The 15,263-nt window shown below is 48.0% G+C and overlaps 1 protein-coding gene across 1 annotated transcript in view; it reads left to right on the top strand.

Moving 5' to 3' along the window:
• Positions 1-15,263, top strand: part of LOC126481890 (sodium channel protein Nach-like) — a 148,900-nt gene that overhangs the window by 63,687 nt on the left and 69,950 nt on the right. The gene's annotated exons all lie outside the window — the stretch shown is intronic.

Genomic DNA, 15,263 nt, shown 5'->3' with positions numbered 1-15,263 from the left:
TATTCATCATGATACTCGCTGTTTGATCGGCATTATTTGTTGCTAAGAGGTCAAGTACGCTTTCGCAACCATTTACGTTTCGAGTGGGCTCATGAACTAATCGTTCAAAATAATTTTCTGAGAAAGCAGGACACAAATCATGTTCGACAATGTTCCTAGGTGAACTGCCTGTTCAAAACTCTCGCCACCCAAACGATACGCCCGTAATTACTGGTTAGACTGAATCTTCTCACCCGAAGCTGATATAGTCCTTAAGATCTAGGCACTATCGCAAAGCTAACACGGTACACTCACAGTTTGGAACGAGATGATATTCGGTGAATGTACTGGGCTGCACCTTTCCCCGTCGTAAATTTTCTCGATTACACGTGGGATACGTTGTCAAAACGTATTGCAGCACGTCCACACTCACTAACGACCATCCAGAAGCCGTCAAACGGGCTTTTGGAGGAACGTAACACCCTACCAGAAGAAAACCTTACTAACGTTGTGGCCAGCATGGGAGTGCGTTGCAGAAAACGCAGTGATGTCAGTGGTGATCACACACTCTATGTGGAACCAAGTTCCACCTTTTGTGATATTCAGGAGGCGATCAAGAATCGCGCTAACTTCAGTGTAATTATTGTCTTTGACTAAATGTGTCATTTCTTTTCGTCTCATTCCCTGTTTCTTCCAGTTATCATAGCTTAGCATTTCTTTCTATGTAAGGTCCCAGTTTCATCGAGCTACATTTCTTGGTAGTGACACATCACACGAAAGTTACTTTCGTTCTTAAGTTTTGCTCACCAATGTACAACATTTCGGAAATACTGTTCGTGAGATACGTGAAACGAAAAAAAGGAAGTATTTCTGGTCAGAAGGATATAGGAATATCAACATCAGCATATAATGGTGTACCGGAAGAACAGTTCGTCATCAATAACAAGGTGGAGCAGAGGCTGAGTTACTGAAAACAGTTCAGTGACAAAGCTGTTCTCATCATACTCTGCAACAAACCATCGTCAACAATAGTTCAATAGACAATACGAATATCACAAGACAAAAGGATAGAGCAACAGCACAAGGACATTGAACGGGAAAACCGGAATGTAAAGGGAGATCTAGATCTTAGATACATATTGCATATTTTGAGACGTGGCGATAGTATTCTGCACTTATAATAAAACTTGTTTTGACCAGAATTCTTTCTTATCGTTCATTAATCCATACCGCTTAGATACTAAGCCTTTTCCAAGAATCAAAACGTTGTTGATATAGTGCATCACGTCAAAGTTAATTTCATGAAACATAGAGCAAATTAGGACACCTTTCAACGTAGAACCGCACCGCTTCTCCAATATTTGCCAGCATTCGCTATAAACGAAAGCCGTATCTTTTTCTTTGAATGATGTATGCGTGGTGGAAGCCTTAGCAGAATCAGGAGCAAGTTGTCTCATCGATACAACATCAAATAATAGACTGATGTGCTTGAAAAACTTCATCAGCAGGAACTATACCTGAGTTAGGTGTTTGCTTAAATTTGGTACAATCGGGCAGAGATTCGTGCGAGCTCTGCTCCTGATGCCTAGACACAACTCTGTGCCGTTATTATCTTGTTATTATTTGGTCAAGTTCCACACATGTTTAACGCTGAAGTTCTCTTCGAAGGCCCTTTTCAATGCCACAAAAAAGTGTATACCTTCGTCAAAAAAAGTTCGATGTCGTAATCTGCAGCTTCAGTCTTTGAAAAGTCCTTTCGTACAACAGAATATTGGTCAAATTGTCCCCTATAGCTTAACGAAAATCGCGTATCGATATACAGGAGTTGAATAAAAATATGGAAACATCGCAAGAAATGAGTGCTTCAGGATAAATGCAGATCCTAGCCAAGCCTGCAGATGGGTTGGATCTGACCACCGACGGCACCTGTGCAGTGTCCTTAAAGTTGTGTTAGCCGTGATCAGAACAATGTTCTGTGTACTTGTGAGTGCATTATGTCAGAGCTAAGCGAATTCGAACGTCACCAGGTTGTTGGTGCTCCAATGGTGCGTACTTACGTAACTCAGGGAGCTGAAGATTGATACCGCATACAGTAAAGGAGGAAAACATCATCCGCTAAGACACCACGCAAACGAAACTGTATGTGTTGAGTGATCCCGACAGACGGTCATAGAAGAGAATTGTAACGAAAAATAGAGTCAGATTTCGATAAATCGAATCTCTAATAAAGGCAAAATTTATTCAATATATCGAGGATGTGAAATAACTAGGTTTCCGATAAACCTTGTATATTGCAGGTTACTTGAGCAGTCAACAAAATATTCACCTCTACGATGCGTAGCGTGTCAGCAAATGAAACTCAAGCTACTGTACAAATAAAGGTATTTGCCAACAAGGTTGTACTGGTTGGAAAACAACCACCATGGTTCAACTGTCGTGTTAGAAGTTGGTTGCGAAAACAAAGGGAACTTCACCATAGTTTCGAAAGAAGCTAAGTCTTGCTGTCAAATAAAATCTGAATGAAGCGAAGATGAGCATAAGAAGTGTAATGCAAGAAGTATTCATACAGCCTCAAAGCAAAATTTGATCTACCTGTTTAATGAAGAATCCGAAGAAGTTGGTCCTACAGCCTGTAAACACTCCGTGGTCCCAACGGCGCACTGATCCTACTGCCACCAAAATGAAGGCTCTGAGCACTATGGGACTTAACATCTGTGGTTATCAGTCCCCTAGAACTTAGAACTACTTAAACCTAACTAACCTAAGGACATCACACACATCCATGCCCGAGGCAGGATTCGAACCTGCGACCGTAGCGGTCACGTGGTTCCAGACTGAAGCGCTTAGAACCGCACGGCCACACCGGCCGGCCCAAAATGAAGGAATCACAAAGAAAGCCGACATACTAATTTCGGTCTTCTGAAATTGTTTCACTTAGAAAGTTCGTATTGCTGAATCTAATTTCAATCTGGAAACGCCTCGAATGATAACAAATAATGACATTGTAAGAGAGACAGTCATATAGAATCATTATCTCGAAAAACCAAGCTGAGATCATGAAACTTTATAATCGTGGCAGTAGTCCTTCTGTACGTATTAACTCTTCAATGACACATATTTTTCCACACCATGGATTATTTGGCTAAGATTTTGGTTATAGAAGTCTGTATTTTGGAATTTCCAGGAAACTTCGAAAATCAGCTCGTAGTCATGTTGAAAGCGCTAAAAAAAAAAAAGAAAAAGAAACAAAAACTTTCATCGGAGGAAAGAGGAAGAAGTAAATGGATGCCATCTCAGGAGCGCGCAGGGAAAAAAGCAGCATATCTTTTCTGTAGAATAAGCTGGAGCGTTGCCGTGGAACATAACCGAATTCCCAAGACGCCTTGTCTTGGTAGCCTCCCATAATCAAATTCAATCACGTCAGATGTCAACACTATGCTCATGTGACGATTTTTCCCTTACGAGACGTAACACCACATCATGGAAGTCGCAAAAACATACACAACCTTGAATTCAGCTTCTCGGCTGTGTTTTCACTGCTTGCTACGTTCCCTTATCTCTGGAAACAATTACACAGAGTACTCGTCCATAGTGATTGTGTGATTGAAGAAGTCGTATGGATTAGCGTGAAAGCTGCAACAGCTAGCGCCTCGATCCAGCTGCCTTTTTGAATGGATGTAAACAGGAGCGCTACAAGCGGGCGGAGATCTTTGCCATGTTTAACATACTTTACAAGATGTTGAAAACTGATCCGTGTATGAGTATTCGTTTTCTCACTAACGTCTCGGCTGCGACACGCCTTTCTCCTAGTACCAAGTCCTCCACTTTTCTTCCCGTAGCCGGTTCTTCACAGATATATGGTCTGCCGCTTCGTTTTTTATCATTCACACTGGATACAAGGAGTGTTCATAACGCCTTATTAATATATACATACGTATATATATTTTTTGTTTCTTTGCAAGTGCATGTCTGCAGCTCCAATACACTCTGAAATGGCTCTAGCTCTGAGCACTATGGGACTTAACATCTGAGGTCATCAGTCCCCTAGAACTTAGAACTACTTAAACCTAAGGAAATTACATACATCCATGCCCGAGGCAGGATTCGAATCTGCGCCGTAGTAGTCGTGCGATTCCGACAGAAGCGCCTAGAACCGCTCGGCCACCGCGGCCGGCCACTCTGAAATGGTCGCTTCACAATACAAAGCACGCCGCTACAGGAGACAAACCAAAATGGCGTAATCCTTTGATAAAATTATACATCGCGTGGTAATGCGTTTGAAAGGGTACAATGCCGAAACAATACATGTTATGTTAGCGAACAAAAGCGATGCACCATCATACGACTCGGCGGTAGGTGTTCGCTATAGCACCGACACGTTTTAAAATCATTGTGGAGGAAGCACTTAAAAACCTGGAGCAGCAAATGCAGAGACATGGGAGCCCCTCTGCGCGGTAAAATCATCTACACACTTCTCTTCGCTGATGATCATGTCGTCATAGCAAGAGATCAGTATGAATCTGAGTACAAGCTTTGGAAGTTAAAAAGAGCTCGACGAGGACCAGATGTCTGAAAGTTGGCGACAGAACTCTAGAGGATGAGGAGATTGGAACCAGTGAGATCAGGAGATGTAAGTATTTTAAGTATCTGGGGGATATGATGTCATCAAATTGAAAAAGTAAAGATGACGAAAATAGGAAATATGGTAAGCCACGACAGCTATAGTACTGAACTGACAACTGGAAAAGGACCAATCAAGTAATATATCATCCAGTTACTGAAAACATCGCTCCATATACAAAGCAGAAATGGGGGTAGTAAACAAGCGTCGGATGAACAAGTGGGTTATACTAGAGATGGACTTTTGGAGGCGTCGTTCTGGTAACTCTAGGCTGGACCGTGTACCAAATAGTAACATAACAGAGGTTATATCTAAACTCCGCCCGAACTGGAGGCTATGGGTGTCGACAAATGAAAAATACGTAACGTAGCAATGAAACGACTAAAATGATATGGACGATAGCCAATGACCAAAGGAGGTGTGGAAGTTTACTTCAGCGGGAAAAACAAAGCGTGGTGACGTAGGAGAGGCTGGAGTCGACAGGTTCGAGTATGATAGGTGCCAGGGGATTGCAGGACGGAAACTGGCATAAGCGGAGGACTTGGATTACGCGAAGCGAGAAGCGGCGCTAGCAGTAGAAGACTTGCAAGATGATAATGACTACGATGATGATTTTGGGTGTCATACAATGCTCATTTCGCAGTTAAGTAACGTCCACAGTGAAACCTACTTCGTTGTGATGACATATGCAAAACAAATCAGCAAACAAGGCAAATATTTTCTGGAGTGTTGACATAAGAACAAAAGTTCTTAGATAATAACTGTAGCCTTGATAATGATGAGGCCTGAACTTGGAAAATACACTCCTGGAAATGGAAAAAAGAACACATTGACACCGGTGTGTCAGACCCCCCATACTTGCTCCGGACACTGCTAGAGGGCTGTACAAGCAATGATCACACGCACGGCACAGCGGACACACCAGGAACCGCGGTGTTGGCCGTCGAATGGCGCTAGCTGCGCAGCATTTGTGCACCGCCGCCGTCAGTGTCAGCCAGTTTGCCGTGGCATACGGAGCTCCATCGCAGTCTTTAACACTGGTAGCATGCCGCGACAGCGTGGACGTGAACCGTATGTGCAGTTGACGGACTTTGAGCGAGGGCGTATAGTGGGCATGCGGGAGGCCGGCTGGACGTACCGCCGAATTGCTCAACACGTGGGGCGTGAGGTCTCCACAGTACATCGATGTTGTCGCCAGTGGTCGGCGGAAGGTGCACGTGCCCGTCGACCTGGGACCGGACCGCAGCGACGCACGGATGCACGCCAAGACCGTAGGATCCTACGCAGTGCCGTAGGGGACCGCACCGCCACTTCCCAGCAAATTAGGGACACTGTTGCTCCTGGGGTATCGGCGAGGACCATTCGCAACCGTCTCCATGAAGCTGGGCTACGGTCCCGCACACCGTTAGGCCGTCTTCCGCTCACGCCCCAACGTCGTGCAGCCCGCCTCCAGTGGTGTCGCGACAGGCGTGAATGGAGGGACGAATGGAGACGTGTCGTCTTCAGCGATGAGAGTCGCTTCTGCCTTGGTGCCAATGATGGTCGTATGCGTGTTTGGCGCCGTGCAGGTGAGCGCCACAATCAGGACTGCATACGACCGAGGCACACAGGGCCAACACCCGGCATCATGGTGTGGGGAGCGATCTCCTACGGTGGCCGTACACCACTGGTGATCGTCGAGGGGACACTGAATAGTGCACGGTACATCCAAACCGTCATCGAACCCATCGTTCTACCATTCCTAGACCGGCAAGGGAACTTGCTGTTCCAACAGGACAATGCACGTCCGTATGTATCCCGTGCCACCCAACGTGCTCTAGAAGGTGTGAGTCAACTACCCTGGCCAGCAAGATCTTCGGATCTGTCCCCCATTGAGCATGTTTGGGACTGGATGAAGCGTCGTCTCACGCGGTCTGCACGTCCAGCACGAACGCTGGTCCAACTGAGGCGCCAGGTGGAAATGGCATGGCAAGCCGTTCCACAGGACTACATCCAGCATCTCTACGATCGTCTCCATGGGAGAATAGCAGCCTGCATTGCTGCGAAAGGTGGATATACACTGTACTAGTGCCGACATTGTGCATGCTCTGTTGCCTGTGTCTATGTGCCTGTGGGTCTGTCAGTGTGATCATGTGATGTATCTGACCCCAGGAATGTGTCAATAAAGTTTCCCCTTCCTGGGACAATGAATTCACGGTGTTCTTATTTCAATTTCCAGGAGTGTATATAGGCGAAGAAAAAGCGTTACTGGAATAAAAGAGTACCAGTGGTAGTCAAACTGCGGCCCGCGGTCTGCATGCGGACCGTATCAAGTGTTCGCCCCACCCGCGGCTCTCAGCCGTGTTTCACAATAATTTGCATCAACAGCCTGGTCGAAGAACGTCAACTAACGTTAACAACTTCTTAGGAGAGTAACAAACAAAGGTACTTAGAGACAGTAATACTTTAAGATTTGCTTAGGTTTAATTCACGCTGGTGAATTTAGCCCGGAGCTTAGTAAAGTTTGCTGCATATATTAGGGAGAGAGTGGTACGTAGAGAAGCCGCTGTAGAGACAATAGAGCTGAGAGGAGGAATATCTTATTGTCTGTCTGTCTATGCTGGCATCTCAGGAGCGTGTGCAAGTAGCACCGATCATACGCTACATTATAATGTCAATCTGAAGTAACATGGATTCGTGAATGCACATTATAGAGATGGTCACCTTCAAATGTGGCACATGTTCGTAGAAAATAACAAAATCTAATTAAGGCTGCTGAAATACAACAATACGTTTAGCAGCCATTTGTGGTCATATCTCATACTGAAACTACTGTTATTAAATAATACAATATACCAATTTATGGAGGTTACCAGTTAATATTAAGATCGGTGGGGGAAGGTGTAGTAAAGTCACCAGGACGGGAAAAGCGGCCGTTTCGTATTTATTGCCCTGAATGGCGCTACTGCCTGCTGAGAAGTGATCAGACTGGTTCTACTATACGAGGTGCAACAATAAAGTAATGAGACTCATTTTCTTTGCAAGATGTGGCAACCTTGCAGGCTTTCGTAGGCGCAATATCTTTTACCTTGGTCTATTAGCTGCTTAGAGGTCAAGCGGCACATCGATGCAACTGCTCAGTCGTGAGTTGTGCTGTAATAAGTTAACACGTGTTTGTGTCTCTCGTCACGGAAATGGAACCGCATAATATTGCGCAACGGTGTGGCATTTTTGCGTTAAATTGGGTGAAAACACGACGACAGCTTACGGTAAGCTTCAGAAGGCTTTTGGAGAGGAGTTATGTCAAGAGCTCAAGTTTTTCGTTGGCATAAAATGCTTAGTAAAGGCAGAACGAATGTTGAAGATGAAGACCGCGGTGGACGACTATCAACCTCACTGTCAGATGTCAACTTGGCCAGGGTGCATGAACTCGTATGAGTTGATCGAAGATTATACATGAAAATGATTGCAGAAGAACTGAACATCAATCGTGAAACGGTTCGTCTAGTAATAACTGAAGAACTTGGTATGAGAAAGATTTGTGCAAAAATGGTCCCCAAAAATCTCACACCACAACAGCGAGAAACACGGAAAAATGTGGCAGCCGATCTGTTAGAGCAAACGGAAATCAATCCATAATTGCTGAGCCGTGTTATCACTGGTGATGAAAGTTGGTTTTTTTAGTACGATCCAGAGAGAAAACGCTAAAGTTCGCAATGGTGCTCAAAGGGATCACCCAGACCAAAAAAAGCTCGCATGTCAAAGTCAAAAGTGAGATGCATGCTTGTGTGCTTCTTTGATTCCAAGGGAATTGTTCATAAAGAGTAGATGCCTCCTGGACAAACAGTTAACCAATATTACAAGAAAGAAATTTTAGAAAGACTTAAAAGAGTTCTTCGTGTCCGTTCCAACATTGGTGACATCACAATAATGTTCCATCCCATTCTGCTCTGTCAGTACAGCAGTTTTTAACCTCAAAACAAATTTTAGTACTGCCACAGTTTCAGTAATACCACAGCCACCTTATTCACCAGAAATCGCTCTGTGCTACTTTTTTCTATTTCCAAGAGTCAAAACGGCAGTCAAGGGACACCATTTTCAAACTGCATAAGACGTCCAAAAATCTGTGACGAGGATCTTGGAGGATATTACAGAAGATGAGTTCCAGAAATGTTACCATCAATGGCAGAAGCGCTGGAAAAAGTGTGTGCAACCAGAACTACTTTGAAGGCGACAACACTAAACTTGACTAAAACGGTAAGCAACATTTTTGTCACATCAGTCTCATTAATTTATTGTCGAACCTCATACATCGCCATTGTTGTCAGTGATGAGATTGACAAAGGGAGCACCTTCAGTTATTTTTTAGTTAAAACATTTTTGTTTTGATGTCGTCTACAGAAAAAGTTTGAAAGTTTCTTCTGCGGACCACTAATCCCGACATGACGTCCGATAGGGAAGTGGTCGCGCTACTCGTCGGGAAAAGTGGCCGAGGCTTTCACCCAATAACAGTTAGTTAGGTCCACTTCCAAAAACACGCTTAATGTAACAGATAAAACTGAGTCATAAAATATTATATACACAAAATTATCATCTGCCTTTCTATCCCTTTGTGACTATTTTGAACCGAGCTATTTTATTTAAAACCGTCTCTGTTCTATTTGGCCTAATACAAAGGCTTGTTGGAAACGGTTTGCTGCAGTAACCGCTTGATATTCTTTCAGATACTAGCACGTGAAGACGCCCAGAACAGCAAGATTGGGACGTTGTTACGATAGCACTGGCCATAGCGTCCGCTTAGGTACGGGAAATAGGTCGCTATGTAGTGCAGCTACCAAATATTATTTTCTTTTTCACATACGAATATTGGGTGTGATACTTCATAATACGTAGATTCAAAACGTGGTAATAAGTTTCTATGAATAAACATGATTTGGTGAAAACTGAATTTCTCTTTGCCACCCTACATCTTTTTCCCTTTATAATTTCACCCCCCCCCCCTTCGACGTCGCCCATTGTGGCCGGAGGACGGGTGGGGGGGGGGGGGGGGGTGAGCTACAATCAACCCATTCTTCAGCCTGTAAACATTATTCTATAACTTAGACGCTAACACAAAACGAGGAGACATATTTACCAGAATTTAAAATTATTTTAAAATATGATGTTAACAGCAGAATGTAAGAAATAATGCTGTCTTCATGAGTAGTTTAACAACAGTGATAAAAATGTGGTCACATACCACAGTAAAAAACGATTGAAAAATATTTGAACAACACTAAATACTTGAAAAAAAAACACTTGAAAAACACTGAAAATAACAGAAGAGACATCGGCCATGAAAAACGGAGCACTTTACACTTTCACTGAAAATGGAAAAGGACCTGCCCTGTGATGGTATATTGTTGATGAAAAGAATGGTGGGTATGGAGGGAGATAGGAGATTTGTGGTGATGAGCACTGAAGACGTAAGAGATGATGATGATGAGAGAGGGTTGGTTTTGGAGGCAAGGAGATCTATAAATTTGAAAGGTTTGAAAGGAAAAGGGAGTGGGGAGCAACAGGGATGGGGAAAAGGAAGTGGTGTGCTATGGAGAAAGGATGAGGATTGAGGTCCTTAGAGACAGGGAGAAGGATAGGGTACAATGGATTCGAAGTTCATAGTTGATAGGATGGATATATGTTGGGGCAGTGCTCGTGATCCGAGAGAGGGAGACGGTTCAACTTTCGTTGCGAGAAAACGTGTAGGTTCAGCAAGTGGAGGGTTGGAGGTGGGACAAGGTAGAGGCGCAGCAACATGTAATGATTGGAAAGGCGAGTGGACAAAATAAGTTTATCGGAGTCAAGTTTGCGGATGATGTAGTTTATTCAGAGGTGTTCATTGTGAGCGAGGATCGTTCTACAATGTTGTTTTTTTTTTCTTTATTGTTATTTTCAAACCCGTACCAACAGGCAGGCTGTCAGCAGCATGTTACGCCGCTCTTCAGCCATAGAATAGATCACTAAACAACAGAAAGAATACACATAAGTGACATAACGGTGGGTGATAAAACAGTAGACACATAAAGACAAATACGGAGCTGTTCACACTCAATGATAAACCACACTACAAACTGTTGACACGATGCACAAACACTGAAGATGGCGATGGCACAGGTGAACGATGGAGTGCGACGGTGAACACTGAACACTAAACACGACGGCACACACGAGACACTGATGGCGATGATCTCCTGCGCGCAAATGTCCATTTAGCATGTGCAAGTCCGGGGACCTGCCAAGAGGGGAAGAAGGGTGAGTTGGGGGAGAGGGGAGAACAAGGATGCCAATGGCTGAGGAGATGGGGGGAGGTAGAGAGGGACAGGGGAGGGGAAGCCCGGGGGAGGAGTGGGGATAAATGGGGGAGGGAGGGAACGGGGAGAGAAGGGAGGGAGGGTGCCCAAAGGAGCAGGAAGAGGGAGGGAGGATCAAAGTTGGTTGCAGGGGTAGATGGAGGGGAGGAGGGCATCATCAGGGAGAGGGAGCTGGCGGAAGCCACCTTGGGAGAGGGTAAGGAGGGTGGAGAGATGGAGACCGGGTGGGATGTGGGTATACAGGTGCGGCAGTGGGCGGGGGGCGGGAGAGGATTGGCGAGACAAGCAGGTGAGGAGGATCGAGTTTGCGGGAGGTGTACAGGATCTGTATCCTTTCAAGGAAAAGGAGGAGGTGGGGAACAGAATGAGATCGCACAGGATCCACGTGGGGGAGGGGAGATGGATGAGATAGGCGAGGCGGAGAGCATGGTGTTCAAGGATTAGAAGGGATTTATAAAAGGTAGGGGGGGCGGAGATCCAGGCCAGATGGGTGTAACAAAGGATAGGGCAGATGAAGGATTTATAGGTGTGGAGTATGGTGGAGGGGTCCAGACCCCACGTACGGCCGGAAAGGAGCTTGAGGAGATGGAGTCGGGAGCATGCCTTGGCTTGGATTGTCCGGAGATGGGGGGTCCAGGAGAGGCGACGGTCGAGGGTGACGCCAAGGTACTTAAGGGTGGGGGTGAGGGCGATAGGACAGCCATAGATGATGAGATAGAAATCACGGAGCCGGAAGGAAGGGGTGGTTTTGCCTACAATGATCACCTGGGTTTTGGAGGGATTGACCTTGAGCAGTCACTGGTTGCACCAAGTGGTGAACCGGTCAAGATGGGATTGGAGAAGGTGTTGGGAGCGCTGCAGGGTGGGGGCAAGTGCAAGCAAGGCAGTGTCATCGGCAAACTGGAGAAGGCGGACGGGGGGTGACGGCAGTGGTATGTCCGCCGTATATAAAAGGTACAGAAGGGGGGAGAGGACGGAGACTTGCGGCACAATTGGCAGAGGGAAAGAAGGTGTAGGAATCCGTGTTATGGATGGTGGCTTAGGAAGGGCGGTGGGAGAGAAAGGAGCCGATCAGACGGACATAGTTAATGGGAAGGGCAAAGATTTGGAGCTTGAAGAGGAGACCGGAATGCCATATGCGGTTATAAGCATGTTCGAGGTCCAGGGAGAGGAAGATTGCGGAGCGACGGAAATGAGATGAGTGAGATGAAGGAGAAGGTCGTCAGAAGAGAAGGATGGCCGAAAGTCACACTGGGTAATGGGAAGGAGGCGGTGCTGGCGGAGATGCTGGTGGATGCGGTGGGTGAGGATAGATTCCAGGACCTTGTTGAAGACCGAGGTAAGGCTGATGGGACGGTAGGAGGAGATGGCGGTTTACCAGGTTTAACAAACATCAGGGTACGGGAGGTTTTCCACAGGTCGGGGTAGTAACCGGTGGACAGGACTACATTGCAGAGCCTGGCTAGGGTGGAGAAAAAAGAGATAGGAGCTTCACGAAGGTGACGGTAGGTGACACGATCGTGGCCAGGAGCGGTGTTGCGTTTCGTGCGGAGTGTAGCAATGAGATCCTGTGTAGTGATAGGGGCATTGAGTTCCGTGTGTGCAATGTTGTCCAAGTACTGGAAACCAGGTGCGAGGGGAGGGACAGAGGTGTCAGTTCTATCGCGGACATTCGTGAAGAGGGAGTAATCGAACTGGGGATCATCGGGGATGGAGAAGACATTGGAGAGGTAAGAGGCAAAGTCATGGGCGTTACTAAGGGTGCCAGGGAAGGGGTGATCATCATGGAGAAGAGGATAGTAGGGGGAGGGTTTAGTTCCGGTAAGGCGACGGAAGGCTGACCAAAACTTGGACGAGTTTATAGGTAGGGTAGCATTTAAATGGGTGCATGTCTGTCGCCAGTCCCAGCGTTTCTTAGCCACGAGCAAATTTCGAATGTGTTGCTGGAGTTGCCGGTGGCGTCAGAGTGTGTCCGGGTCACGCGTGTGGAGGAAGGCACGGTGGAGACAGAGGGATACACAGAGGAGGAGGACTGCCTGTGGGGGTAAGGTAGGACGGTGGGGGTGGATGGTGACAGTAGGGACGTGGGCCTCCACAGCCTCAGACAAGGTCTGCTGGAGAAAGGAGGCAGCTTGGGTTACATCGTCAGGGTGGTGGTAGGTGAAGGGGTAGCTATCGACATGGGTGGAGAGGGTATCCCAGTAGGCATTCCAGTTGGCATGGGAATAGTCATGGACGTACTTTGGGGGAGGGTCATTACGAGGGTCGGGGTGGGGGCGATGACCATCTGAAAGGGTGAGGAGGGCAGGGAGATGGTCGCTGCCAATAGGCTCCAGGACATCCACCGTTATGCGGCCAAGGAGGTTAGGGGAGGAAAGGATAACATCGGGAGTGGAGTTGGATTCGGGACAGGTGTGCTGGGGGATGGGGATGAGGTCGCCTTGAAGGGAGGAGAGGAACCGATGCCACCGCCGTAACTGGGCGCAGAACGACTATGGATGTTGAGGTCAGTGGCAATCACATAGGAGGAGAACATACGGTCAATGTGGGAGAGGAAGTCAAAGGGAATAGGGGCATTGGGGCAGACATAGATGGTGGCGCAGGTGACGTTAAGGCCGAGGAAGAAGAGACTAAGGATCAGGTGTTCGGCGGGGTCGGGAAGGAGAGGTTGGAGCTGAACTGTGATCTGGCGGTGATGACCAATGGTAACTCCACTACGCGCAATCGGGAGGGGATTATGGGAGAGGTGAAGGAGGTAGGATGACGTGTGGGGTTGGAGGAAGGTTTCATTGAGGAGGAAGGCATCCATGCGGTGGGTGGCAAGGGTGTTCAGGGAGAGGTTCTTGTTGGCGGGAAGGGAGTGGATGTTGTTGAAAAGGATACGGTGCTGTCGCACCATAATAGGGATTTAGACGAGGGTGTCAAGACGGGAGAAGGTGAAATGGGCCTGGATGTGGGAGTAAGTGGCATACATTTTGAGGTGGAAGATGAAACGGGCGGCGAGGGAGACCTGTTGGAGGGTGAGAGGGCGCTGGAAAGGGTGGACGTTTTGTAGGACAATGGTGAGGAACCTGATGATGTCCTCAGCGGTGGGGGGCGGACAAAGAGAATTGCCAGAAGGGGTGGGGGCATCCAGAGGATGGACAGGGATGGTGAGTTCAGGAGTGGTCGGAGGGGTCAGGCTTTACACTTTTGGGAGGAGGTGGGATGGGGGAGATTGCAGGTATTACAGGAGGGAGGGGATTGAAGGTTAGGGCACTGCCGGAGGAAGTGTGCTTGCCTACAATGCGGGCAGGTGGGGGCCTCGCAGCACTCGGCTGTTGGGTGTGGGTTATAGTGCAGACACCTCTGGCAGCGCAGGGATTGAGGAAGGGAACGGGAGGGGTTGACCTTATAGCACTGGTTGAAGAGGAGGGCACCCTCCTTCAGGAGACAGTCAATGGAGGGGGCATCCTCAGAGAAAACCCGCATAAGGCGGGTGGGGCTGGCCGAGTTGAAAATGCGGCAGACCACCCGCACCTCCAGTGTGGGATGTGCCTTGAGCTCTGTCAGCACCTCCTCCTCCTCCGTGATCGTCGGACTGAACCGAGTGATCACGGCGGTGAGGTTCGGCGGGCGACGTGGGGGTTGGGGTTTGCGGGTAGGAGATGGAGAAGTAGCAGGGGTGAGGGAGGTGTTGGGGCCAAAATGGGTGATGGGGAGGTGGGAGAGGATGTCAGTATGGAGGGTGGGGCTGGGGGACGAATTGAGAACTGAATCCCGTCTGGGAGTGAGGAGTGAGATGGGGGCACCAGGGAAGTGTTGGCAGAGGAGGAGGGAGAGATTCCGGGCTTCGAGAAGGGAAGGATCGGCACAGGAGAGGGGGTATTTGTATAAAGAGGGGGGAGGAGGAGGAGGAGGAGGCGGAGGGAGCAGGGCCAGGCAGGGAGACATCCATGGCATCCTGGTGGGGGAAGGAGGACGAGGCGGGGCCTTTTTGGAAGCGGAGGAGGTGGTGGTGCCACTAGGGCGTTTAACGGCGGCAGAAGGGTGGGTGGTGACATGAGGGACGGGAGCTATAGGGAGGTGGTGGGAAGGGGCAGGTCCCGGCGTGGACGCAGCAGTCGGCGCTGGAGATGGTGACGGTGAAGGCGACGGCTACAGTGACGGTGGTGGCGGTGATGGCGAAGGCGATGGGGAGAGTTGGGCATGGGCAGTGGCCCGACGGGCCACCACCCTAGCTGGAGCTGCAGTGACAGGCTGGAGGAGTGGGGGGAAAGGATCAGAGGGAGAGGAGTGGGAGGAAGAAGCTGGAGAGGGGGCAACAAAGAGCGAGGGCGAAGGGAGAGTGAGAA

The sequence above is a fragment of the Schistocerca serialis genome, chromosome 5 (assembly GCF_023864345.2).
Source record: "Schistocerca serialis cubense isolate TAMUIC-IGC-003099 chromosome 5, iqSchSeri2.2, whole genome shotgun sequence".
NCBI classification, from domain to species: Eukaryota; Metazoa; Arthropoda; class Insecta; order Orthoptera; family Acrididae; genus Schistocerca; species Schistocerca serialis.
Note: the sequence above shows the minus strand (reverse complement) of the source record. Positions and strands in the feature narration are given on the sequence as shown.